At 45.8% G+C, this 25,279-nt stretch overlaps 1 long non-coding RNA gene across 1 annotated transcript; it reads right to left on the bottom strand.

Annotated features, from left to right (window-relative positions):
- Positions 1–566: 566 nt before the first annotated feature.
- LOC308589477 lies at positions 567–17,722 on the bottom strand. Its single transcript, XR_014009302.1, has 4 exons — positions 16,957–17,722; positions 5,653–5,756; positions 2,774–4,808; positions 567–2,679 (listed from the first exon to the last, which is right to left on the bottom strand). It is a non-coding gene; the product is annotated as an uncharacterized lncRNA (long non-coding RNA).
- Positions 17,723–25,279: the final 7,557 nt, after the last annotated feature.

Here is a 25,279-nt window from a genome sequence, read left to right on the forward strand (position 1 = left end):
ACTTCTCACTAGATTGGGAATGAGGTTTTTTTTAGTCCAAACTTATATTTGGAGGGGGGAAAGGTGCTTCTTTCATCAGAAACGCAAACTGACAGAATTGCATCAGCCCCTAAGACTTTATTACAGGCACTCCGAAACAATAAAGATTTGAAACTTGAAAAGAAAATGTTAAAAGATTTTTTATGCCTGACAGTTCATTACATTTATTCTTTTGTTTCTACTGCATTATTTAAGATGAATATATGTGTCTTTTTTCTGTGCCTTTACGGAACTGGTAAAGATCAACTTTTCAGCAAAGGAAATAAGTAGCTTTGCATTGTTTCAAGAAACTTTGCATGCATTCCTGTTTTGATTTTGCCCATTAGGAGGCTGCTTACTCTGGAGAAACACAATTGAAAGCACCGAGATTAATCCAAAGCAAGTGATAACACACCACCTTGTTTTTAAATATATACAGTATATATACTATATTGCAATGAATTGGAAGGGAGAGAAAATCCCAACAAAGCTAGAGTGGGAAAGTAAGCTGTTGGAGTACACCGAATTGGCAAAAATGACAGGAAAGCTGAGAGGTAATACAGACCTTTATTCGAAAATGAGACATGTATTAAAAATATTTAGAAGATTATTGTAGCAATATGACATCAGTGGCAGCATTTGAATAACCTCTGTGTAATGATGAACAAATATAAGAGAATATAATATTAACAAATATTATTTAAAAGAAAATAGAGATTAATAGTGTATCAGATAAGTTAAGCTATAAATACATGGTGGGGTGGCGGGAAGTCATAGGATCTGTTAGAAGAATGTACAGTGATATGAATTAGCGAATATTGTTATCTTTTTGTACTATCATTTTTACTTTTCATACATTTGTTTGTTATAATTTTTTAAATTTCAATAAAGCACACCACCTTGTTTTTAAAGTGTTCCAGTTGCTTTGGAAACATGCTGCTGCTATTCTGTTTTAGGTGTCAAGAGACTAGCTCTCTTCTAGAAAAAATGTCCCATTTTGCTATAAATCGCAGTCATTCTGCCACCACCTCTGATGACCATGGCATTAGGGGGAGAGTGAGGGCAAAGTCATCCACATGGTGGAGCTTCAGCCTTGCACATCTGCACCAAGGAGACTTTTCTACCTGAGTAGTCTCCTGAGTCTGCACCCAGGAAGATCAAGGTTATAAACTGTGCACGGAGCCTCCCTGAACACCTCAGGTTCCCCCCTGCAGAAGTTCAGTGTCCATGGGAGAGTGAACGAGGCCTGTGTCCCTGCTTCTGCCCTTTGCTTCAGATGGGAAGCGAACGAGAAGTATTACATTAAACAGTATTTGAGAACCTACAAATATTCACCTGAAGCCCTCCCAAATTTCCTCTCCCTTGGGAACTGCATTTAAAAATACCTGACCACCCAATTTCTATCCTTAATCAGCATCCATAACAGTTACACTATTAAACCTAATTTCTCACACTTCTCCAAGACCCATTTCTGTGTTCTGTGTTTAGCATTATGCCTGAGGAAATGAATGACAATTGCTATGCTTGTCTCCAGCTCTGTTGGAAGGGTTATGACTGAATGTTCAGAGCGGAAGCAAAGTCATTATCTAAAACTTCAGTTTAGTCATCTGTTAATGAGAGTGAATTTGTCTAATCACATTTACTCAGGCATATAGAAAACACAATGTTTTCTACTTTAAAGGGAATTTATTGCACTACAAATCTGTGAGGAGTACTGAATATGAACTGTAAACTTCCTTTTCTGTAAGTGCCACCAACTCTTTGGGCCACAGCATTATTATTCAAATCCAACAGGAACATTTGAATGCTGCTAGCAAATATTTTAAATTCTCCGTGAAGCCTGCATTTCCCCCCTTCAAACAGAGATTTCAACTTCACACTGTTCTTCTGTGAGTACATGTCTCTAAGAAAACTGAAGGCAGCTTTATTTTAAATTTATGATTTCTTCTTACAGCATTCAGGATAGTTGTATCCTGTTTACAACTCTACAATTTCCTGGGGGGAATGGATGAATTGCTAGGCTATCGAAAAGATGGAATAAGGTTGGACATTACTGTAGCTCACAATTCGATGTGTTTTCCCTGCTGGGGAATATCTCAATATAGATATGAAAGAGAAGGGTGCGTATTACTGTTATAACAAGAATTGCTTTTGTCTCGACTGAGCAACACAAAATCCATAAGGTTTAGAATGATGGTACTTTCTTCCTCATTGTTTGAAGTGGAAGAAAACGTGTGTGTGAGAGAGTTTGGGATTAGGAATCTGAGGTGTCTGTTGGAATGGAACAATGCAGTCTGGGTCAGTGTATTAATTTTAGGCCTGCTAGCATCCATGAACAAATCTGATAGGAAACCGAACACAGGATGTAGAATAACAGCACTAACCCATAAAGAACTACGTGAAAGAAACAGTGTAATACATCTGAAGAAAGAGAGCAGTAAGGGGCATCGCATGGCAAGCTGAGCTTTCCCTAAGGCTGCCAGTATTTCAGGGATGGTTTAGTTGTGGCTAAGAATGTGAGCCATGAGCCTTGATCTCACCTGAGCAATCAGTTCTTAACAGGCATCTCAGTCAGCATTGATCTTTCACCATGAACTAAGGTGCCTTTCAATAGTTGCATCAGCACCAAATTATTCTGACAATAAGCATGATCCTGTGGTCCTCCAGATGTTACTAGACTCCAGCTCCAGCCTGACCATTTGCTATGCTTGCTGGGGCTGATGGGAGTTGGAGTTGAAGACCAACATCTGGAGACTTGCAAGTTCCTCCTTCCCTCCCTGTTTTAAGAGATGGAGAGAGACTATATTGAACCGGGAATTTCAGTAGGGAATTTCACATTTTTCCTACTTCTGCCATTTGAGCTGCACCTGACAGACTAAGATCTCCTTCTAAAGGCACAGCAGCCATGTTGCTTCCTTTGCTCAGTCTAGAAAGGGAGAACAAAGAAAGGGAGAACACACAGCAAACAGTGAAAAGTGGATGCCGTGTTGTTGATTGGGACTAAAGGTGGGTCTTATTTTTGAAAAAGGTCGAAGGTTTTTGAAGTGTAGGTGGGTTCAGGCATGATCCAAGACCAGATTTCAGCTCAAAATGGATTTATTGTAACATCAGTGGATTTATTGTAACATCAGGAACACAAAGAACAATAATGGCAAACAGGGGCACTCAGCCCAGGATATAAACATCTTAAGGCAGCCCAGGTCTCCCTGCCTGTGATAGGTCACCTTATGCTGTGACTGGCGAATCACAACACTGGCCCTATCGCAGCAAATCCATTGAAGGGTTTTAGAATCCTTTCTGCCTTTTGTTATGCAGATGAAGTTCCTGAGCTTCAGGAGGCATGAAGGCCGGGACCTGCAAAGTCATGCATGCAGCCTGGCTTCCGCTTACAGTGCCTGCATGCATAACGGCTATTATTCTAAAGAGTCCTAAGTAAGCCTTTTTCTCATGTTTAGCTTCCTCATCAGTTACTGACCCATCTTATACAGTTATTGTGAGGCTCACTGAGTAAAATCTCAAGTACAGCGTTTGGGTGATTTAATTATCATAATTTGAAACTACTGTAGAGCTTTTCATCTTCAGAGAACTTTGAGAACATTAGCCAGTTTAATTAATTTCATTTTTGAGATGTTCCTTCTGCATTTCTTCCTCCACTGAACACGGTAGTACAGGCAGTTACAGCTGTATTATAATTCAGAAGTTGTTATGGTAAAGATTTTGACAAGAACAGAGAGTCCCTCATGAAAATAATCAGTGGTGCTAATTACATTGGAGACTAGAAGGCAAGAAATGTTCATTTGTACTTCTGAATATACTGTAGCTCTAAGTTTCGGCACTTGAAGAGTAAGGATCTGACTACATTCAGTTTGTTACCCATGATACAGGATATCATGGGAAGGAAACACAGATCTTCTGGAATTATAATACAAGGTTAAAGTCATGTTAACAGCCAACTGCAAGTGCTCCCAAAATGTACACCCAGAAAATTGGCTCTACTTCCGGGTGGGGCCGGGTTGCGGACAGGCCGCCTAGACTCCAGCCACAGTGTAGGGGCAGTGCAGCGTCACATGTCACACTGGTGGAGACCCTGGCCACGTTCTCAAGTCTTATCTCAGCAATGTCCCAGCAATTATTTTTTTTCTGCATTAGCTGTTTAAAATTTCTGTCTAAAATTGGCTGAATTCAATAACTGTGAGACAGGCATGCAAGGAGACTTGGGGCCCACACATATGTCTGGTTGCCCCATGATTTCAAGTCACATGCCTGAGAAGGGCTTTTTTTGTTCCAACACTTTCCCCGTAAAAACTTGTAAACCGCTGAATCAGAACAAATATCAATCAGGTTTTCTGCAGATTTATGTTTATTCTGATTAAGCAGTAAACAGTGGATTTCCCTGAAAGAAAGCAGTGGGACAAAAAAAAACCCCAAAACCCTCTTAGGCCCAAGACTCGAAATAACAGGACAAACAAAAATGTGTACGGTCCCTTAGAGCCTTCATGAACTAATAATCAATCTCCTACATGTGCAAAAGTCCAAAAATATTTTGCATTTACAAATTAGTTTGGCTTTTACTTACAAATTGCATTTACAAATTAGTTTGATTTTCAGGAGTTATTATCACTCCTGGAGAATTATTGAATTTCTGAAAAGAAGTTCAGTGAGGTTCAAAATAATGCTTCTTGCTAAAACATGGTAATTCTGTCCTGTGAGAAGCTTTGGTGGTTCGATAAGCTGGGCAAACACAAGATGAAAGTTAGCTCATGGTTACATGCTTGATCTTCTGTTCACACCTGAAATGGTAACAGAATGGAAAGGTGTCTGAGATCAGAAGTGGGGAAATGTTGTAGAAGTATGAAAACCGGAAGCACAGGTTTAGTAGTATTTCAACAAATTTCCTCCAAGTACCCCAATTTTCCAGGGACAGTCCCAGAATTATGAAAGCCAGAAAGTTCCTCTTTCCCTCGCCAGTGCTGCTGCTGAGCTCAGGGAGCGGGATGAGCTGTGACTTGTCCTGAGTGACAGCAGCTGCGAGGGGAGCATCCCGTGGCCTCTCTGTGGCTGCTGGAGTTGGACAAGGGGCTGCTGTGGCCGAGGCCCAGCCCCATGTGCCAAGCTGGCCTTGAGGGGCAGGCAGAGGGCACGGCTGCTCTGGGTGAAAAGAAATGGGAAGTGGAGCAGAGGGCAAGGTAAATTGGTTTTTTTATTATTTAAAAAGTGCTTTGTCAGACTGTGTCTAATCTTGCCCCTTTCTAAAATTTATTTACTGGTGTGTGCTTTTCTTTTTGTAAATCTAGAATAAAATTAAGTAAAATCTGGATTAAGGGGTGTCCCAATGATGTAGTGGTGGAGGAAATGTTTTGTGGTGGGGGACGGACAACAAAAAATGGGGGGTAAAGGAGGGTTAGTTGGAGGCAGGGAGTGAGAAATGTCCCCATTTTCATCTGAGGAATGTTGGAGGGTTTGCTGCTAACTTCTCAAATATTTGAAGCTAGTGTAAAGTAAATCAGAATAAAGTTGCACCAAATCCAAACTCCATTCAACAGCAGGGCTGCTGCTGGCTGGGCTTAGGAATGGGTTTAGGATCTAGCCCACCTCCCCTCCCCAGTCCCAGCCCTAAAGGATTGCTTCCTTAACCTGAGCCTGTTGATTTACAAAGTCTGCTCTCTGCCACTCTGCCTCCTTCCCAGTTCAGCATGTTGACTTTCCACTTGAAGTTATTGGGCTAAATAGGCTACACACTGAAAACAGAAATAAATAATAGATCTCATTTATTGTAAACACTTACTTAATCCTCTTAATAAAGGAATGCTATCAGTGGTTCTTCTTAGCAGCAGTTTATGAGTTTATGTGTTGGCACCATTAACCACACCCTCCCCCCAATTTAATTTGGCATTGGACGTTTTAGGAAATGCTAAAAATGTTTCTTTTTACAGGTTGGGATTTTGACAACCCCGGGGAGGCAATAGTCTCATAATGATTCTTTGCTTTCAGCCACCTTCATTTTTCTCTTTCTTTCTTCTTTATTACTACCAGAAAATGCAGGGCCTTAGAAATACATTTCCCTTGATGCCAACTTATTTATGCCTGCCATAATTATTTGGCTTATTGGAGAAGGGTTTTAAATTTAAATATTTTATAGTGTAGGAACCAGGTGGCATTTTGCTGTTTCCTCTTTCTTGTCTTCCACTCAGATATTTATTTATTCTTGGCAAAATGATCATGCCTCTTGGGCACCTGGCAGTCTGCAAGGTCACCATTCTTATTCTTTTCTCATGTTCTTTACCATTAGATATCTTGAATTTCTTTAGATACCTTGAATTTTTAGATACCTTGAATTTCTTTAGTACTAAGTAGATATAGAGAAATATCAATAGATAGATGACTATATCAACTATATCAACTCTGCCTTTTTCCCTGACAGGACTCAATTCTTCCTTGATGAAGATCCAAGCAAGGAGGGGCTTCTGCAAGTGTCTCGCCTGCTTGACCAAATCCTCTTGGCACCTCTGCCCACAACAGACTTATGGCTTCAGGGTTGGGTTTGTTGGGTTTATTGCACTGTTCTATTCATCCTCCTTGCCTACCTCTTCTCTGTCTGTCTATCACATCCTGTCTATCACATCTTGATTAAAATATTGCAAGTCCTTGGGGCCAGCCAGATAAAACTGTCCTAGAGACTATCAGTAGCCATCTGAAAATGCATGTTCTTATGTCAGTGGGATTCCTCTTCTTTGAGGACCCAAGGCTGTAGATGTTTTAGACAAGATAATTTCTGCTGAATTCTCAGAATACTGATGATCTCAGAATAACCTTTTCCACATCTATATTCAGACAAGAAGAACAACACTTCTAAGCAAAAGTGAGTAACTCAAGCAAAATCAATGAAACTATCCAAATGAAGAGCAGGAAGCTTCAACAACAGCATTTTGTAGGTTTATTATACAACCCAGACAGGGATTTATACTAAACGTCTGACAGCCTGGAGACAATGTGTGTGACACAGGGCTCCACAAAGTAGAGCAAGCAACAGAAAGTGCCAGTAGAATGACAGCACACTGACCAGAATAGCATTAAGCAGCTCTTAGGCCATTTTGATAAGATTATACAATTTTTCTGCAAGGACTCATTTAAAAACACAGGATTTAGCACTGTTGCCATATCATAAAACTGAATGGCTGCACACAAAATACAGAGCAAGGCTAGGCAATGGAGTCAGGTAACCTGCCACCAAAAAGGTAACAAACACAGCAAGTGAAAGATTGAAGTCCATAGAAGGTTATGTTGCTATGCTTTTTTGTTTCTCCCAGTGTGAAATAAAGAACAGCACATTCTGACGAGAGGGGGGAGAGAGAAACATGTGCATTGAATCTTAAACATTATGTCTCTGTAGTATACTTGCCATTTCAAGGAAGGGTGCTGGTGGGTTGGTTTTTTTAAGTGAGGGGGGCATGACTGATCTTGTAAAGGAAATAGCCAGAAAGTGTAAAAATAAAACCAGTAACTACTTTGCAGGATTCAGATAGCTGGACTGAGATCAGAATTATGTATACTCTGTACAAGTGTTATGCATTCTAGATAATAACTGTACTGGTAGTTTTACTAAAAAAATACCCCCCCAAAAAAGAAAAAAGGAGCTCAAATTTTGCACCATGAAAACTACTGCTGAGCCAAGAGTCAAATGGAACCTCAGCTTTCATTTTTTAAAAATTTTCTAGCTATTGCAGAATGCTATATAAAAAACAGAATTACGGGCCCTGTTGTCCTAGACCACTCCTACCTTTCAGTGATTTCACTATTGTACGAAGGCATAGCAAAGACTGACATCTAGGAAAAGAGATCTAGCCAATTTAAGGAAATAAAAGGTTGAAGTGACAACCCATTGCTTAACCTTTTAGTTGTTAAGTATAATTATTCAATTCACACTGAAATGGGAATTGCCTACATTTAGAAAAGGCTAAAAGCTTAAAGCTAAAGAAGTGTTCTCTGAGCTGATCTGAGTTGAAATCTTATTGTTCTCAAGTCGCTCCGGTGTAGATGTTAAGGTTTCGGAAGCGTGGTTGCTGGACATCTTTGTTCTCAGACTGTGAGAGGAAGGATGTAAACGACTCTCGAGGATCTGCATTCCCTAAGGCCAGTGGAGGTTGGTATGCAGGCAGTTGGGAGAGACAGACCTCTGCTTCTAGGACTGTTGGAATTGTTTCATATTTTGCAAGATGCTGAGCCTATGTCATATGTTATGGAACTGTTTGGATGTATCATTTGGTGTTCCTGTTCTGTTATGAAGAAAGTTCTGTAAGTAAAGTTTTTGAATGTCTTATGGGTCTGGACAATGCTTCATTTCCAAAAGGAGTAAGTTTTCATGTATCGAGTCACTTCAAGATGTGCAATATTAATATCTGCAATATTAGTTTGGTCTTTCCTTAGGGAGAAGGCAATTCCTGCCCACTAGGAAAATAATCACTGTCACATACTGTCAGAGCTGCTTCCAGATCCTAGCTCACAGAGGATCACGCTAGCCAGCGGTCATTAAGTAAAAGTCTTTATTGAATTACAGTTTCCATTCTCACGCTGCTGTCTGCAACTCTACGTCTACTAGCTAGATCGGCGAGGCTCCGTCTGAGTCTCCGCCCCGTGCGCACCAACTTAATATCCTAGCCTTGCTCCACCTTTTCCTCCTGACTGTCCTCCTCTGGGTCCCTCTACCCCCCGGGGCTTCTTCCTTCCGGGATTCTTCTGACGCTGACCCGGACCCTTCTGCCTCCTTGCGCCGGGCTTTAGGACCTGGTTCCCTTTCGGGGCTGCTCACTGCGCCGCCTTCCTCTGCATTTGAACTTGGCGCGCGCGCCCAACCTTCCACTTTCCTCTTAACCGTTTCTTCGCTCCCCGATGGAGGTGTGGCCACTCCTGACTCCTGCCCTCCCTCCTGTGGTGAGCTGCCAGCGCTTCCCCCCTGGCTCCTTTCCTCTTCCCTGCTTCCTGGCGGTGACGCTGGTCCCGATTCCCAGCTGCTCCCCCCTGAGTCTCCTCTGGCTCTATCTTCCTGGGGTGCCTCCCTAGACTCCCCCCTTGCCCTGGCCACTGGTGCTCCTTTCTGTGAATCCTCTGATTCACTGGAAAGACTGGGAGATCTCGGGTCGTCGTCATCACTCATCCTTTCCTCTGTCTCCTCCCCTTCGCTCTCTGTTTCCTCCCTTGCCCGTGCCTCTGCACCTAAACCCCTGACATCCATCCCCCCCTCGAAGCCCCCCAGTCCCCCCTCCCCTCCTTCCGGTGCTGGAGCTGGGGGCTGCTGTTGCAAAGGGACGAACGTCGGATATCGGTCGCTTCCCGTGGCAGGCCTCCATCGGAACTCTTCCGGGTCTTCCTCTCTGCTCTCGTTGACGACAGTCACCTCCTCTTCCATCTCTGTGCCGCCGTGCTCGAAACCAGGGTCGTCCCCGAAAATGTCCATGTCCGTCTCTCCCGCACTTCCTCCAGGCGGCGTTGCTCGGCCGGAACAGTCCAGCCACTTCCTGCGGAACTGCTCCTCCGGCCTATCGTCCCACCAATACGAGGGTTCTGAGACAGATCCCGAGGGTGACCCCTCCGGGGAACGGACGTCTCGTGTTGGTTCCTCGTCCGAGTCGAACCCCCTGAACGTGCTGTCCGAAAGCGTGGGCGTGAAAAGCCAGTCGTCGAAAAAGTCTGCTGGCATAGGTCTATGTGGGAAGAGGGCATGAAACTCGTCTTTGAGCAGAGGTTCGTCCAAAGCGTAGCCCGGCACCCAGCTGTTCGCACTGGCCGGGGTGCCCTCCCTGGCGAGAAAGTATTCTACTCCCTCTTCCCCCCATCTGGAGTCCAAAATCTCCGTGACTTCGTTGATGCGCTCCTCCTGTGCCACTCCCGCGTGCCCCGTTCCTTCTCTGAGCGGACTCGGCGCCGTTCCGGGTTCCTGGAACCTGTGCGGTGCCTTGTAGGGAGTGAGCACCGATCTGTGGAACACCGGATGCATTCTGGAACCCTCCGGAAGCGCCAGCCTGAAAGCCACCGGGTTGACCTGCTCTTCGACTTGGTATGGCCCCAGTTGTTTATGCCCTAGTTTCTTCTTGGCCAACGACCTGGCCGGCACTGCGTGGGCTGCTAACCAGACCCAGTCTCCCACGTGGAGCTCTTCGCCAACCCTTCTGTGTTTGTCCGCTTGTACCTTGTATGCGTGTTTAGCCAGCTCCAGGTGGCGCCGCAGCTGATCGTGGACTTCCTGCAGTTCCGACGCGAACGCATCTGCTGACTGCGGCTCCCCTTCTCCCCTGCATTCCAGTCCCGGGAAGGTTCTAGGGTGCCGCCCGTTGTTGGCGAAGAACGGCGTGACGCCCGTGGATACGTGCTTCGTGTTGTTGTAGGCAAACTCTGCAAGCGGCAGGTAATCCACCCACGTCGCAGGCTGTTGGTTTGCATAACATCTCAGGTACTGCTGCATGATGGCATTGGCTCGCTCCGCTTGCCCGTTGGTCTGCGGGTGTCTCGCCGACGCCAGATTGATCTTGACGTTTAGGAAGCCCATCAGCTTCTGCCAGAAGTTCGAGATGAACTGTCGCCCGCGGTCGGACAGAATAGACCGTGGCAGACCGTGAACCTTGAACACGTGGTCTATGAACAGTTTGGCGGTTTGCTCTGCCGTGGCCACCTTAGCACACGGAATGAAATGCGCCATCTTGGAGAACAGGTCCACAACCACCAACACTGCCGTCTTGCCCCTTGAGCTGGGCAGATCCGTGACAAAGTCCAGAGCCACCCTTTCCCAAGGTTCGACCGGAGTTTGCAGCGGCTCCAACAGTCCAGCCGGCGGTTTGTGCACCGGCTTTGCCCTCTGGCAGGTGTCACACCTCGCCACGTAGTCTGCGACCTCCCCTCTCATTCCAGGCCACCAGAAATCCCTGGCTACTAATTCCACCGTCTTCTCCTTGCCAAAGTGCCCGGCCGTGGGTGCGTCGTGCAGCTGCTGTAGCACCTTGGCTCGAAGTTCGTCACCCGGCACGTAGATGGCCCCTTTACGGATGAGCAATCCATCTCGTAGCTGGAAACCGTCGGCCGCTGCCTTGCCCCTTTGCACCTCTGCCATCTTTGCTCGTGCGAAGGAGTCCCCCTGCAACGCTCGCCGCACCGCCTCTAGGTCCACGGTCGCCGCGGCGCACGCCCACACTGTCGGTGCAAAGATGTGCATGGCGGCCGCTGGTGTTGCGTCCTCCAGATACTGTGGCTTGCGGGAGAGAGCGTCTGCCATGATGTTGGTGTCCCCCGGGACATACTCTATGCGGAAGTCGAAGTCCGCAAAGAACTCAGCCCAACGTATCTGCCTCTGGTTCAGGAACTGTGCCGTGCGCCAGTGTTCCAGATTCTTGTGGTCCGTGCAAACCTGCACCGTGTGCTTGGCGCCGATCAGAAAGTGCCTCCACGCCTTGAACGCTGCATGAATGGCCAGCAACTCCCTGTCCCATATGGTGTAGTTCTGCTCGGACTTGCTGAGCTTCCTGGAGTAAAACGCTCCCGGCCGCCACACGCCCTGCGGGTCCTTCTGCAGCAGGACCGCCCCCACTGCTCTGTCCGAAGCGTCTGTCTCCACCCTCATCGGCATGCTGGGGTTGACATGAAGCAACTGCTCTTCCGACGCGAAGAGACGCTTGAGGGCCTGAAAGGACTGCTCCGCCTGCTCTGTCCAGATGAACTTCTTCTTCTTGGAGCTAAGGGTGTCAGTGATGGCCGCCGTCTGCATCGCGAAGCCCTTGATAAACTTGCGATAGAAGTTCGCAAAGCCGACAAACCGTTGGACCTCCTTCCGGTTGCGTGGGCTCTTCCAATCCAACACTGCTCGAACCTTGGCGCTGTCCATGGCGAGCCCCTTGTCAGACAGCTTGTAGCCCAGAAAATCCACCTCCGGCACGTCAAATTGGCACTTCTCCAGCTTGGCGTAGAGCCTGTGTTGCTTTAGCCTGCCCAGCACTTCCTTGACGTGCTTGTCATGTTCTTGCTGCGACTCCGAAAAGATCAGGATGTCATCCAAGAAACAGACGCACGTCTTGTAGAGAAGTCCCGCCAACACGTGATGCATAAATGCTTGAAAAACGTGAGCGCCATTTTGCAGTCCAAAAGGCATAACTCTGTATTCGTAGGTACCCAGTGGCGTGAACATGGCTGTCTTCCACTCATCACCCTCCCGCATGCGAATGAGGTTGTACGCCCCCCGCAGGTCCAACTTGGTGAACACCTTTCCCTTCCGTACCTTCGCCAGGAGGTCGTCGATGCGGGGCATGGGGAAGTCCGACGGCTTGGTCACACTGTTCAAAATCCTGTAATCCACTACGAGTCTTTTTTGGGGCGTGTCTCGCTTCTTAACAAAGAATACAGGACTGCCCCCCGCTGCCTTAGACTCCCGGATGAAACCGCGCTCCAAATTATGATCGATGAAGTCTTTGAGTTCCTGCAGTTCGTCCTCAGACATGGAATACAGCTTCCCTTTAGGCAGCGCCGCCCCCGGCAGCAGGTCAATTTTGCAGTCATATGGTCTGTGAGGGGGTAGCCTGTCCGCCTCCTTCTCGCAGAAAACTTCCAGAAATTCTGCGTACTTGTGGGGAATCGCTTGCAGCGTGCCTAGCAGCAGCTGTGACTCCTCTTCCTCTCCTTCCTGCCTGGGTACGATGCAGTGTTCAGCACAAAAGGAAGAGCCGAAGACCAGCTGCCTCTGGAACCAAGCCATCGTTGGGCTGTGCTTGTCCAGCCAACTCATGCCCAATACAATGGGCGTGTCAGACAGTTGAGTGACGTTGAAGCTGATGACTTCCCTGTGATTCCCAAGTCGCATCACCATTGGTGGCGTCTGCTTCACCACTTGCCCCCCTAGCAGCTCCCTGCCATCCACCGTGACAACCTGCAGGGGCAGTGTGGCCGGCAGCAACTGCACAGCGTGCCTGTCGACAAATTCCTGCCCTATAAAGTCCGCGTTGCTGCCGGAGTCGATGGTGATTGGCACGTCCATGGTGATTCCATTGGGCAGCTGGAGAGACGCTGTGAGCCTCACTACAGGTTTGGGCGGGAGGGGGTTCACTGGCTGTAAAATTTCTGGGGACTGCGTCACTAACACGTCTGGCTGGGCCCCAGTGCCTCTTCCTCCAGCCAGACATCGTCGTTTCCCTGCTGTGGTCCTCCCTGCTGCGTTGCTGCAGTCACCATTGCTGAGGCTGCAGTAAGCTTGTGGGGCCTCTGGGGACACTCTTTCGCCATATGCCCTGGCTGCTCACAGACGTAACACTTCCTGGTCCCTCTAGGAGGCTTCGCCTTCACTGCTGCCGGTGCTAGGGCTCTGGTTGCTGACTGAGCCCTTGCACCTCCAACCTCCATAGGTTCGGCTCCTCCTCCTGGCGGAGGCGTGGATTGCGCCCGCGCTGCTTCTCTGGGAAAGAAGGAGGGGCCCCCGGCTGGTTCGCGCCCTCCACGTCCTTCGTCCTTGCTCCACGGACGTCCTTCCAGCCTCACCCCCACTGCCAGTGCCCTCTGAACGACCTCCTGGGTGGTTCGGGGTCTCTCCCCCCTCGCTATCTCATCTTTAATCGAGTTGTGCAGTCCCTCCCAAAAGAGGTCTCTTACAGGAGCCGAATCTCTGTCCCATTCCAGGGCGCTGACCAAGGCGAAAAAGCGGGCATGATACTGTCTGACGCTGGCCCTCCCTTGTCTCAGCCCATGCACCTCCTTCCGTGCAAGATCAACGTCAATACTTGATAAGAAACACCCATCCATCGCTTTAATAAAGGCATCCGCATTCTGGAGCGCCGGATCGTTATCTCTCCATAAATTGCGCAACCATGCTTTCGCCTCCCCATGCAGATGGGACATGATGAACCCCACTCTCTCCTGTTCATCTCTAAAGTCTTTATGCAACAGTTGCAGTGCGCACAGTACGTCGGCTCTAAAGTTGGGATACTGTTGCAGGTTCCCATCGAAGTGAGAGAGCAGCCCGCCTGTCCGTCTCGCCAACCCAATTCCCTCCTGCCGGGGTGTTTGCTTTGCCAGTACGTCTAACCTGACCTGGAGATCCCTGCAGGCGGCAGCTGCCTCGTCCTCTCTCTTCCTGGATGCAAGAACCTCGGCGTTCAGTTGTGCCACTGCTTTTCTGAGGTCCTCTATCTGCTGCTCAGCCGTCATGTCTCCTGCCGTTCGTGAGCTCGCTAGTGGGCGCCTGTTTCTCTCCCCTCCTCGAGGCTGCAGATGCCCACAATGTGGAGACGGAGCCTACTGTCAGAGCTGCTTCCAGATCCTAGCTCACAGAGGATCACGCTAGCCAGCGGTCATTAAGTAAAAGTCTTTATTGAATTACAGTTTCCATTCTCACGCTGCTGTCTGCAACTCTACGTCTACTAGCTAGATCGGCGAGGCTCCGTCTGAGTCTCCGCCCCGTGCGCACCAACTTAATATCCTAGCCTTGCTCCACCTTTTCCTCCTGACTGTCCTCCTCTGGGTCCCTCTACCCCCCGGGGCTTCTTCCTTCCGGGATTCTTCTGACGCTGACCCGGACCCTTCTGCCTCCTTGCGCCGGGCTTTAGGACCTGGTTCCCTTTCGGGGCTGCTCACTGCGCCGCCTTCCTCTGCATTTGAACTTGGCGCGCGCGCCCAACCTTCCACTTTCCTCTTAACCGTTTCTTCGCTCCCCGATGGAGGTGTGGCCACTCCTGACTCCTGCCCTCCCTCCTGTGGTGAGCTGCCAGCGCTTCCCCCCTGGCTCCTTTCCTCTTCCCTGCTTCCTGGCGGTGACGCTGGTCCCGATTTCCAGCTGCTCCCCCCTGAGTCTCCTCTGGCTCTATCTTCCTGGGGTGCCTCCCTAGACTCCCCCCTTGCCCTGGCCACTGGTGCTCCTTTCTGTGAATCCTCTGATTCACTGGAAAGACTGGGAGATCTCGGGTCGTCGTCATCACTCATCCTTTCCTCTGTCTCCTCCCCTTCGCTCTCTGTTTCCTCCCTTGCCCGTGCCTCTGCACCTAAACCCCTGACACATACGTATGCAGGATTTTAGTGCAGCTATGACTGGGCAGTTGTCCATCTACTCAGAAGCAAAATGTAGCAGCAGAGACCTTTCTTAGATCTAACTTCATACAAAAAAAAAAAGTTCTCTTCCATTTGAGTTTTTTAAAAAATATTTTAAAATCTACTGGGCAAAGGCATATAAAGTCCATTGGACCGTAGCTGAGAAGGTGTGAGTTATGCAAAGTAACCCACTGTTGTTGTACCTAGTTTGCTGAGTGGAGGGAGTTGCTGGAGACAACCTTGAAGTGATGTTGTCCTGATGTGTTTGGGGTATTTTTGGCAGGGGGTGAGATGTAAACATACAGTGGGGGCTGTAAAATTGACTGTAGCAGTTGTACAATTAAGAGCTGCAGAGGGTGAAGAGAGCCCAGGAAAGAATTGGGGATTTCAATGGCAGTGGAAGGCATTGTTTAGATGCCAGGTCTGTCTATAGATGCTGGACTGCAGATCTACTGCGAAACAACAGAGGAATAAACCTCAAATACCAGTTTCTCAGTGTCCAGATCTCCCCAGACCTTGTTGCTGCTTAGTAATCAGATCTACAATAAATTATGACCTTTTCTGTGCTACTAGTATATTTATTTTGCCTATTTACTTTGTCACCCGACTGCAGGAAAAAATCCTGCAGGAAGCCTGGAAAATCCCTTCACACGAGTATTTCCTAAATGCTGGTTTATATATCTCTCTATAGAATGCATTTCAGGAATAAGTTCCTTTGTGAAGCATTTTAAAATAGTCTATTTATTCTGGTATCCAAAGGACTGTGCATCTATTTTCTTTTACCTCAACACTGTCTTCAGTAACTTCCATTATATTCCCTCTTCCTATTTCCAGTCTCTGAATTTATTAGCTACATAACCAATCACTAACACATAGGCAGTGCCAGGAATGCAAATCCTACAGATTCTTTTCTTCGATTTTTAAAGAGCCTCAGGACAGTCAGCTGGATGCATCTAGCCAATTATTCTTTCTTGAGGTTTTCAGAAATTGTAATAATTCTATTTATTACCTGTCCTTAAAATGAAAACATTGTTCAGGGGTTTTTGTTTTTTTTTGAAATGCTGCGCTCCACAGTAGAGGAGACAAAAAACTTAATGACATCATGAATTTCACGTTAAACAAAAAGGCAAGATAACTTTCCCCCTCTATTCCACACCAGGAACACATAACCAATAAACCTGTGTACTGGAGTAAACTTATTGAAATAGATGATTGATTGAAGTTTTGTGTTGCTTTGCTTTGTTGGTGGTGTTCCCAAAATGACCTATATAACCACCAGTTCTTCCCCTCTCAATATGAACTGAAGACCGGGGGGGGGGGATGGTGACATCATCAACCAAGATGGTTACTTAAATTGCCGCTGAGCTTCTTCCTGAGAACAATAACCAGCACAAACTGAGACAATGATGAGTAAGTATTTAAAAAATAATCCCCCCCCCCCGTTAGGTGATGAGCTTTAGGAAGCCTGGATTGCTAAAAGGGACCTTAGATTTGTGGATTTCACTACCTTCGAAAGAATCTCCCTCAGGCACAGGCCAAGCACTAGCACAAGCACTAGCAGGCCCCAAAATGGTTGCCAAGGCTTCCAAAAATGACAAAGCAGAAGCAGGGAAACTGATAGGCCTTGAAAATGCACAAGGCCTAGTAGCCCTAATCAGGAAGGAATTATCCCAAGACTGGGCAAAAGCACTCCTCCCACTGAGGGAAGACATTGCTAAATTAACTGAGACTGTGAATGATGTTAAAACTACAGCTAACACAGCAATGGAATAAGCTTGAAAAATAAAACATATATTTGGACTCTGAAACGCGTGCAAGCAGACCTTAGAATTCAACTGGAAGACTCTCAAGATCGGGAAAGGAGACTTAACTTGAGGGCCAGGGGCCTACCTGAAAATTTTGGAGACTCAGATCTAAAAGTGGCCTTCCTCATGTGGATTCAAGAATTATTTCCTGACTGCAAAATCAGTGCAGAAAATATAGAACGCATACACAGAGCCCTGAGACCAAAACCTAAAAAACGGGAACCCCCAGAGATGTGATTGTCCGCTTTAACACGTTCTTGGTGAAAAATGATTTAATGCAACGTTTCAGAAAACTGGAAAAAATAGAACATGAGGACTCTGTTATAGCTATCTTCCAAGACCTTTCTCCTGGGACCTTGCAGCGACGTCGTGAATTCAAAGCATACATCACATCGCTTCGCAATGCAGGGATAAAATACAAATGGGGATTCCCCTTTAAGCTGATCATCACTCATAATGGAATAACCAAGGTAGCAGCTTCGCATGTAGAAGCTAAAAAATTATTGAAACAGCCCAATGTACAGATTGAAGACATGACAACAGAAGGAAAGCCCCGATGAAGAGACAGAAAAAGACCCCTTTGGATGGCAACAACAAGGGGGGAAGACAGTGAAGAAAATTAAAGGGGGGGGGAACCCAATGCAGAAGAAAAATGGACAGAGAATCCCACAAGATGGCTTCTGTTCTTTGTGAGATAGTTTTGTCTTAGTTTTTATGACATGCTTTGTAACTTTACTATCATAGAATGTTCCGGGGGGGGGGGGGAGCGGTGATTTTGGTCATACCCTATTGTTAAAACTACTGAAAGAGTAGAATTTACTACTCTGTGGGTACCACAATGGTTCCAACAGTAGGAGGATATTTTCTTGTTGTAGGTGGGAGGGGAAAGGGGGGAGGGGAAGTTTGGGGGTTGTTCTCCATCCAGCTGTTAAACTATTGCAAGTTGCCAACAATTGCCTTTTAGATATAATGTTTTCCATGCACTCCTATGACGTACTAATCATCCTAGAGCAAGTATGGATAATTTAAAAATAATCACATGGAATGTTAATGGACTGGGGTCACCCATAAAAAGGAGACAGGTTTGGAAGGAATTAAGAAAAGGGAGATTGGACTTGATTCTGGTCCAGGAGACTCACCAGAGGAGGTGGGGGGCTACAATGAGTACGTCTCCCCTCCCTGGACAAGATGAGTTTACTGGCTATTTTTATAAAACATTTTCTGAACGAGGTCCCATTCTTGCTGAAATTATTTACAGATACAAAGAATCATGGCCTGATGCCTGGAACTTGGAAAAACACACACATTGTAGTGCTACCAAAACCAAATAAAGACTTGGAATTGGTTGAGTCCTATCTCATTAGTAAATGAGGCCTATCTCATCAATAAATGTTGATTTAAAATTACTTACAAACATTATTACACACAGGTTAGCGATGATTGTACCAAATTATATACATTCGGATCAGACAGGTTTTATTAGGCAAAGGTCAATAGGCAAAGGTCAAGACTCTAGGAGTCTTGGTTGACCACAAACTTGACATGAGCCAACAGTGCGACGCGGCAGCTAAAAAAGCCAATGAAATTCTGGGCTGCATCAATAGGAGTATAGAATCTAGATCAAGGGAAGTAATAGTGCCACTGTATTCTGCTCTGGTCAGACCTCACCTGGAGTACTGTGTCCAGTTCTGGGCACTACAATTCAAGAAGGACACTGACAAACTGGAACATGTCCAGAGGAGGGCAACGAAAATGGTCAAAGGCCTGGAAACGCTGCCTTATGAGGAACGGCTAAGGGAGCTGGGCATGTTTAGCCTGGAGAAGAGGAGGTTAAGGGGTGATATGATAGCCATGTTCAAATATATAAAAGGATGTCACATAGAGGAGGGAGAAAGGTTGTTTTCTGCTGCTCCAGAGAAGCGGACACGGAGCAATGGATGCAAACTACAAGAAAGAAGATTCCATCTAAACATTAGGAAGAACTTCCTGACAGTAAGAGCTGTTCGACAGTGGAATTTGCTGCCAAGGAGTGTGGTGGAGTCTCCTTCTTTGGAGGTCTTTAAGCAGAGGCTTGACAACCATATGTCAGGAGTGCTCTGATGGTGTTTCCTGCTTGGCAGGGGGTTGGACTCGATGGCCCTTGTGGTCTCTTCCAACTCTATGATTCTATGATTCTATGATTCTATGATTCTACCCCAATTAGGAGGATCCACAGTGCAATATACTGGGGATCAAATCAACCGGCACCGACAGCCATCCTTACATTGGATGCAACGAAGGCATTTGACCGTCTTGAATGGAATGCTTGAGTCATTGCACTGCTGACTACCTTATATCAGGATTGTACCACAAATATTTTGATAAATGGTATACACTCTGAGCCTATATTGATGGGCCGGGGCGCAAAGCAGGGCTGCCCATTGTCGCCCCTGCTTTTTGCCCTGGCCATGGAACCCTTGGCTCTAGCACTTAGGGGAGAACCTGAGGTGTCTGGAATACAATTTAATGGGCAGAGTCCTCTGGTGAACATGTTCGCAGATGATTTCACCCTAGAAGAAATCTCCCTGCAGTAATGAAAATTCTTGATGCTTACGGAAAGGTCTCTGGTTTTTGTGTTAACTATAGCAAATCAGACCTGCTATGCATTCATATGCCACCTGAAGTACAACTACAATTTCAGCACTCCACTGGAATAAAACTTTGCCAGAAATATTTTAAATATTTAGGAGTTATTATCCCCAGTAACATTCACAAAATTAATTTTCCAAATTGTGAAAGTTCCTGGGGATAATAACTCCTAAATATTTAAAAATTGAAAACTTGGAGCAAGGGTACGTCTGGCACTGTCTGAAGTCACTCTCACAAGCCGGACATATCTGTTTGATAAAATAATTAGATTTGGACAATAAACAGACATAGTCTGGACCGAAGAAGATTGAGAAAAAATCTGCAGAATTAAACAGTCCCTGGTTTTTAAGCTCGGACTTCAAAGAGATTCTCATCATGGCCTTTGGATTACAGAGGTGTTTGGTAAGTCTTTTTTCTCTTCTTAACATCTACAGTTGGTTTTCTATGCCAAGCCTCATTAAGAAACCTTTTTTTTTAAAGAGTACAGATGGACTTCTAGTATTCTAGTATTAAGTATTCAACTGCGCAGCTTTACTCAAATTTGAAGGACGTGCTAAACATAAAAGAACAAACAAGATGGCATTTGTTAATATGATGCAGCACGGAAAGATGAGAATTCCTTTTTCGAGGGAAGTAGGAAATATTTGCTGGCTGACATTGTAATGTTTTGAGATAACAATTTGGGATAACATCACTTCTGGTTCAGCGTGATCTCGTCGCAAGCGGGGAGTTTTCCTAGCGGAGAATCCTGTGTTTTTCAGAGAAAAATAGGGGTTCCACAGGGTGCCGTGGTCCCCTGAAAAGTACCTGGAGGGTGTCCAGATACACTGGTTCCCGCAGAGCTGAAAACGCGGACCTCCCGGCCGTCAGGTAACTCCCGTTAGGGAGCGAAGAGCACGGCGGGGGGATAAGCAGGCTGAGGGGAAGCCATAGCTATCTCCGGAAAACGAAGCCCCAAGCTTGCAGGGCGAGCGCTGGATTCTCAAAAGAAAGAAATTCGACCCTAAAAAATCTAAAAGAATTCGATTTGTATCAAAGGAAGGACTCGGAAAAAAGGGAAGTCAAAAGAGCTCAGCTGTCATCTGGAATCAGCTCAGACGCAGCAATACAAGCAAAGCTGGATAAAAGAGTGAGTGTCGCTAGCGGCTAAAGTTTCTCCCTTCTGACTTTTTAACTATCTAAGAAGGTACAAAGTAACTTGAAGAGGGAAAAGTCAGAGGGGGGGCAAAGGGACTAATATATTGTTATTTTAAGCTCTCTTTGTAACGGTGAGACGAAAGTAGAGGATTGAAAGTACTTTGGTTTCGGGGACTTCCGGGTTAGCGCGATCGGCTAATGGCGGATTCCCTCCAAGCTCCAGAGGGAATCTGCTCGACAGGGGCTTGGTCTTGCCGCGCCGGCGACGCGGGGACCCTTAAAAACCACAGGCGCGGATGCCCGTGGACGTGGTGACTCGGCGGGCACCATTAGCGCCCTCCCGATCCGCGAAGGAGCCTTTTTAAAGGCTACGGAACGGGTGACGGGGAGCGGCGTGGTGCTGTGAGTCTTCTGCTTCCCCTGCCGAGCAAAGCCGCACGCCATTTGTCGGAGAGCGCTGATTTCTTCCTTTTAAAATTTGGACTTAAAATCAAGAACAACAACCCGTGAGGAATTTGGAATTTGGACTAAAACTATTTTCTTTGTGGATTTGGCACAAGCGGGGGAGGTGCAAAGAGGAAGTCCGTCTCCCCCCCATTGTAAACAGTTTAAAGCAAGGACTTGCCAACTAAGGTTGTGCGAAGAGCTGGTTTTTTCCCCCTGATTGGATAAAAGTTATTAATTCCACGGATTTAAAAATCTAAGTTACTGTGCTGGAGGACAAGAGTTTTTTTTTTCTTTAGATTAAGTGCCACTCTTCTCGAGACCGGGAGTAGCCCGTGAAAAGAGCCTGCTGAGGGTTTACAGAAGACTTTGACAGCTGTCAAATTAGCTGTCAAAGTCGGAAAAAACTGAAAGCTTTGGTTTAGCCGGTTATATTGTTACAAAGTATTGAAAATAAAGAAAGATTGATACAAATAAATTTGACTTTTGGATCAGAAGTGAAAGGAATACTAAGTAACCAGAATCCCTCTAGAGGGGATTCACGGACATTACAAGAATGGAAATAGGTCGGAAAATTCTGGCAGATCTGGATGAGGTCGTCTTTCTCATGGGAATGCTGCGAAAGATGTATGAGCAAGGCCATGTTTTGTCTACAAGTCCTACAAAACCGAAGTCAACAGTAAATATACCTTCTGAGCTGGAAAAGGACTTGGTGCTCAAAACACAGGCAGCTGGACAGGAAAAGAAACCAAAGACTGAAGAGGAGGAAAAGACACTTACTGAACAGGAGGAGCAGAAAGGAGGGGTGGCCAAAATGTTACAGAAGGTAAATGAGAGCCGGAGGCCTGTCAAGATGACTTCAAGCTCGACCAAGGTGGAAGCTGGAGTCTTTGGGACACATCGATTTAAGAAACAGAGTTTGAGCTCCACCTCCAAACAAGTAGGCCTGGCTGGAAGGATTATGGACATTATTGAGAGAGTGCCTCTTCAAGTTTGGGTGTCAATCATAAGGGACTTTCAAAGAAGCCGGCTGAAAGGGACTGAGAGAGATTTGAGAGCCTCGGACGTGAGGTCACCAGGCTAAATAGATGGACTAATGGACTATGGTTTGGGATCGAAACCGGGGAGAGAAGGGTGGGGTTTGGGAGTCCAAAGGGGGCCTGATCTTTTTTATGCTGTATTAAATTTTATGTTTTTTATCATTATAAGAATGGGGAATTCGTGGAAGGGAAATAGGGTCAACCTTAGAAAAAAAAATTCTTTTACATATGACTAAGGTATATAATCTAAAAGTTGTTTTATAAACTGAACTTAAATATAACTATGAATTAAGGGATAAAATCTATTATAAAGAAATACATTAACAAATTAAGATTAAGACAGGGATAAAAACTTGTTGGACAAATAATTGGACTTGGAATACAAGAAGGGAAGGTGAGGGGAAGTCGTGAAAAGAAGTTATTGAAAAGAGATGTTAAAGGTGGAATTTTGTTTCTCTTTTGTGTTTTTCTTTGTTTTTTGTTTTGTTTTTTGTACCTTTTGAAACTTTAATAAATATTATTAAAAGAAAGAAAGAAAGTACTTTGGTTTCATTTTTAAAAAGTTCTGCGTAACGGAAGTGAAGCTTCCAACTCCATTTTTCTTTTATTTGCATGACGGAGCTAACGGGGAAGAAGAAGATACATCTTATTTTCTTTTCTTTTTTGGGATTTCGACCTAAAGTAATTTTTTTTTATTGATTGTCCACTATTACCATTTGACATTTTGGATTTAAAAACTGGCAGATAAAGCTGGGAAACTAAATTTTGGACTCCGCTTATAGTTAAATTGCAGATCCCTGGTGGATGGGAGAGAAATTACAACTTGTTTTTCTGATGCTTGCTGTTTTTTGCTCTGGACTGGGGGATGGCCTACCATAGGGAAGTGATTGTAGGAATGAGTGCCGCTTTACTTAATTTTAAATATTTTAAATATTTTGGGGGTTTAATATTTCCAATATTTTGGAGGTTGCCAATTTTCTTGGGAAGTAAATAATGGAATTCTCCATACTTATTGGGATATTAAATATTATTAAGGAAAAATTTTCTTCTTTTTTTGGGAAACTTTGGGGATTATTTTTGGGTTTATTTTTAGAATTGGAAGTTTTTTTCAATGGATTTAGCCCAATTGGTGGCAAGAAGACTAAAAAAGGATTACAAATCTGAGGGAAGTTTATTTTTCTTTTGGAGGTGTGACTGGAATTTTGTGGTGGTTTATATGTATCATAAAAGGCTCCAAAGAGGATTGGCCTAATTGGTGGCATGAAGATTTAGCTAGCAGGGCAGCAGTTGAAGAAGGAGCAAAAAGGGTTTTCTTGTGTGTGTGTGTGTTTCTTTGTGGCTGATTAGCTGTTCTCCCTGTGCAAAGGTCAGAGGGGGCAGGGTTTCTGTTGAGGCAGGTGATTAGCTATGGGAGGAGCTTATCAGAGCTAGCAGGGCAGCGGCGTGCACAGTTTGATCCATCTTTTAGATTTAGGGGAGCTAGTCTCAAATGTTTGTTGGGGAGACCTAGGTTTTTTTGTGGGGGGAGTTATTTGTCCTGTCTTCACACTTTTTATGATGAAGGACCGCTGTAGCCACCCCAACGACACGTTCTCAAGATGGAGGGGGAGGGAACAGCTGCAGTCACCTGCGGTTCCTGCGCAATGTTTGCCATCTTGCCAAAGGTTGCAGGCAGCTTTACCTGCAGCAATTGCATGTTGATTGCCCTCTTAAAAGACAAAGTCCAGCAACTGGAGGAACCTGTAGCTACGCTCCAAAGAATTAGAGAGCTGGAGCTCTTCTTGGAAGCAACAGAGCACACCGTCTCCACCAAGGAGGAGACAGGGGACTCCCCTGAGAAGGAGGCTAGTTCACCAACACAGGAGCCAGATATATAGAGAAACGTGACTCAAAGAAGTAGGAGGCCCAGGGTTCGCTCTAATCGCTTTGAGGTCCTCTCCCCTAGCATGGAAGACAAAGAGCAGACTCCATTTAAGGATCTCTCCCTCATTACAGTCGATCAGGTATATGAAGACGACCAGCAAAGTCAGTCCTCAGGGAATGTGCAGGCGACCTTGGAACGGACAGCTCACGGAAGAACCCCAACCAAACCTAAAAGGAGGCGTGTAGTGGTGGTAGGGGATTCCCTACTGAGGGGAACAGAAGCAGTGATCTGTGGGCTTGACAAGATGTCTCGGGAAGTGTGCATCACTGAAACCTGGTGCGATAAGTCCCACGATTGGAATGTAATAATGGGGGGATACAATCTATTTCAGAAAAACAGACCAGACAAGAAAGGAGGAGTAGCGTTATATGTCAGGGATGTGTATACCTGTGAAGAGATCCAAGATTTAGAACCTCAAAGCCAAAGTGAGAGCATTTGGGTCAAAATTAAGGGAGAGAAGAATAACAGAGACCTCATTGTGGGAGTTTACTATAGATCCCCAAGCCAAACGGAGGACACAGATGACGCCTTCCTGGAACAGATGGTCAAGCATGACCGGGTGTTCTACCCGGACACTGAGGTCCAGCACCGAGGGCCTTCTGGCGCTTCCCTCACTGCGAGAAGCCAAGTTACAGGGAACCAGGCAGAGGGCCTTCTCAGTAGTGGCGCCCGCCCTGTGGAACGCCCTCCCACCAGATGTCAAAGAGAACAACAATTACCAAGCTTTTAGAAGACATCTGAAGGCAGCCCTGTTTCGGGAAGCTTTTAATGTTCGATGTATTATAGTATTTTAATATTCTTTTGGAAGCCGCCCAGAGTGGCTGGGGAAGCCCAGCCAGATGGGCGGGGTATAAATAATAAATTATTATTATTATTATTATTATTATTATTATTATTATTATTATTATTATTATAAAAGGAAGGGAGATAGTAGTAATGGGGGACTTCAATTACACGGATATGTGTTGGATGTCAAACTCAGCCAAGAGCATAAGGTCAAACAGATTCCTCACTGGCCTTGCAGACAACTTCATTGTCCAGAAAGTGGGAGAAGCAACAAGAGGAACAGCCATTTTAGATCTGGTCCTAACCAATGTTGATGACCTGGTTAGTGGGGTAGAAGTGGAAGGATCATTAGGCACGAGTGATCATGCTCTTCTGAAGTTTACTATACAGCGGAAAGGAGCAGCCAAGCATACTAGGACTCAATTACTTGACTATAAGAAAGCCGACTT

The sequence above is a fragment of the Podarcis bocagei genome (genome assembly GCF_964188305.1).
Source record: "Podarcis bocagei genome assembly, chromosome: 6".
Classification (NCBI taxonomy): domain Eukaryota; kingdom Metazoa; phylum Chordata; class Lepidosauria; order Squamata; family Lacertidae; genus Podarcis; species Podarcis bocagei.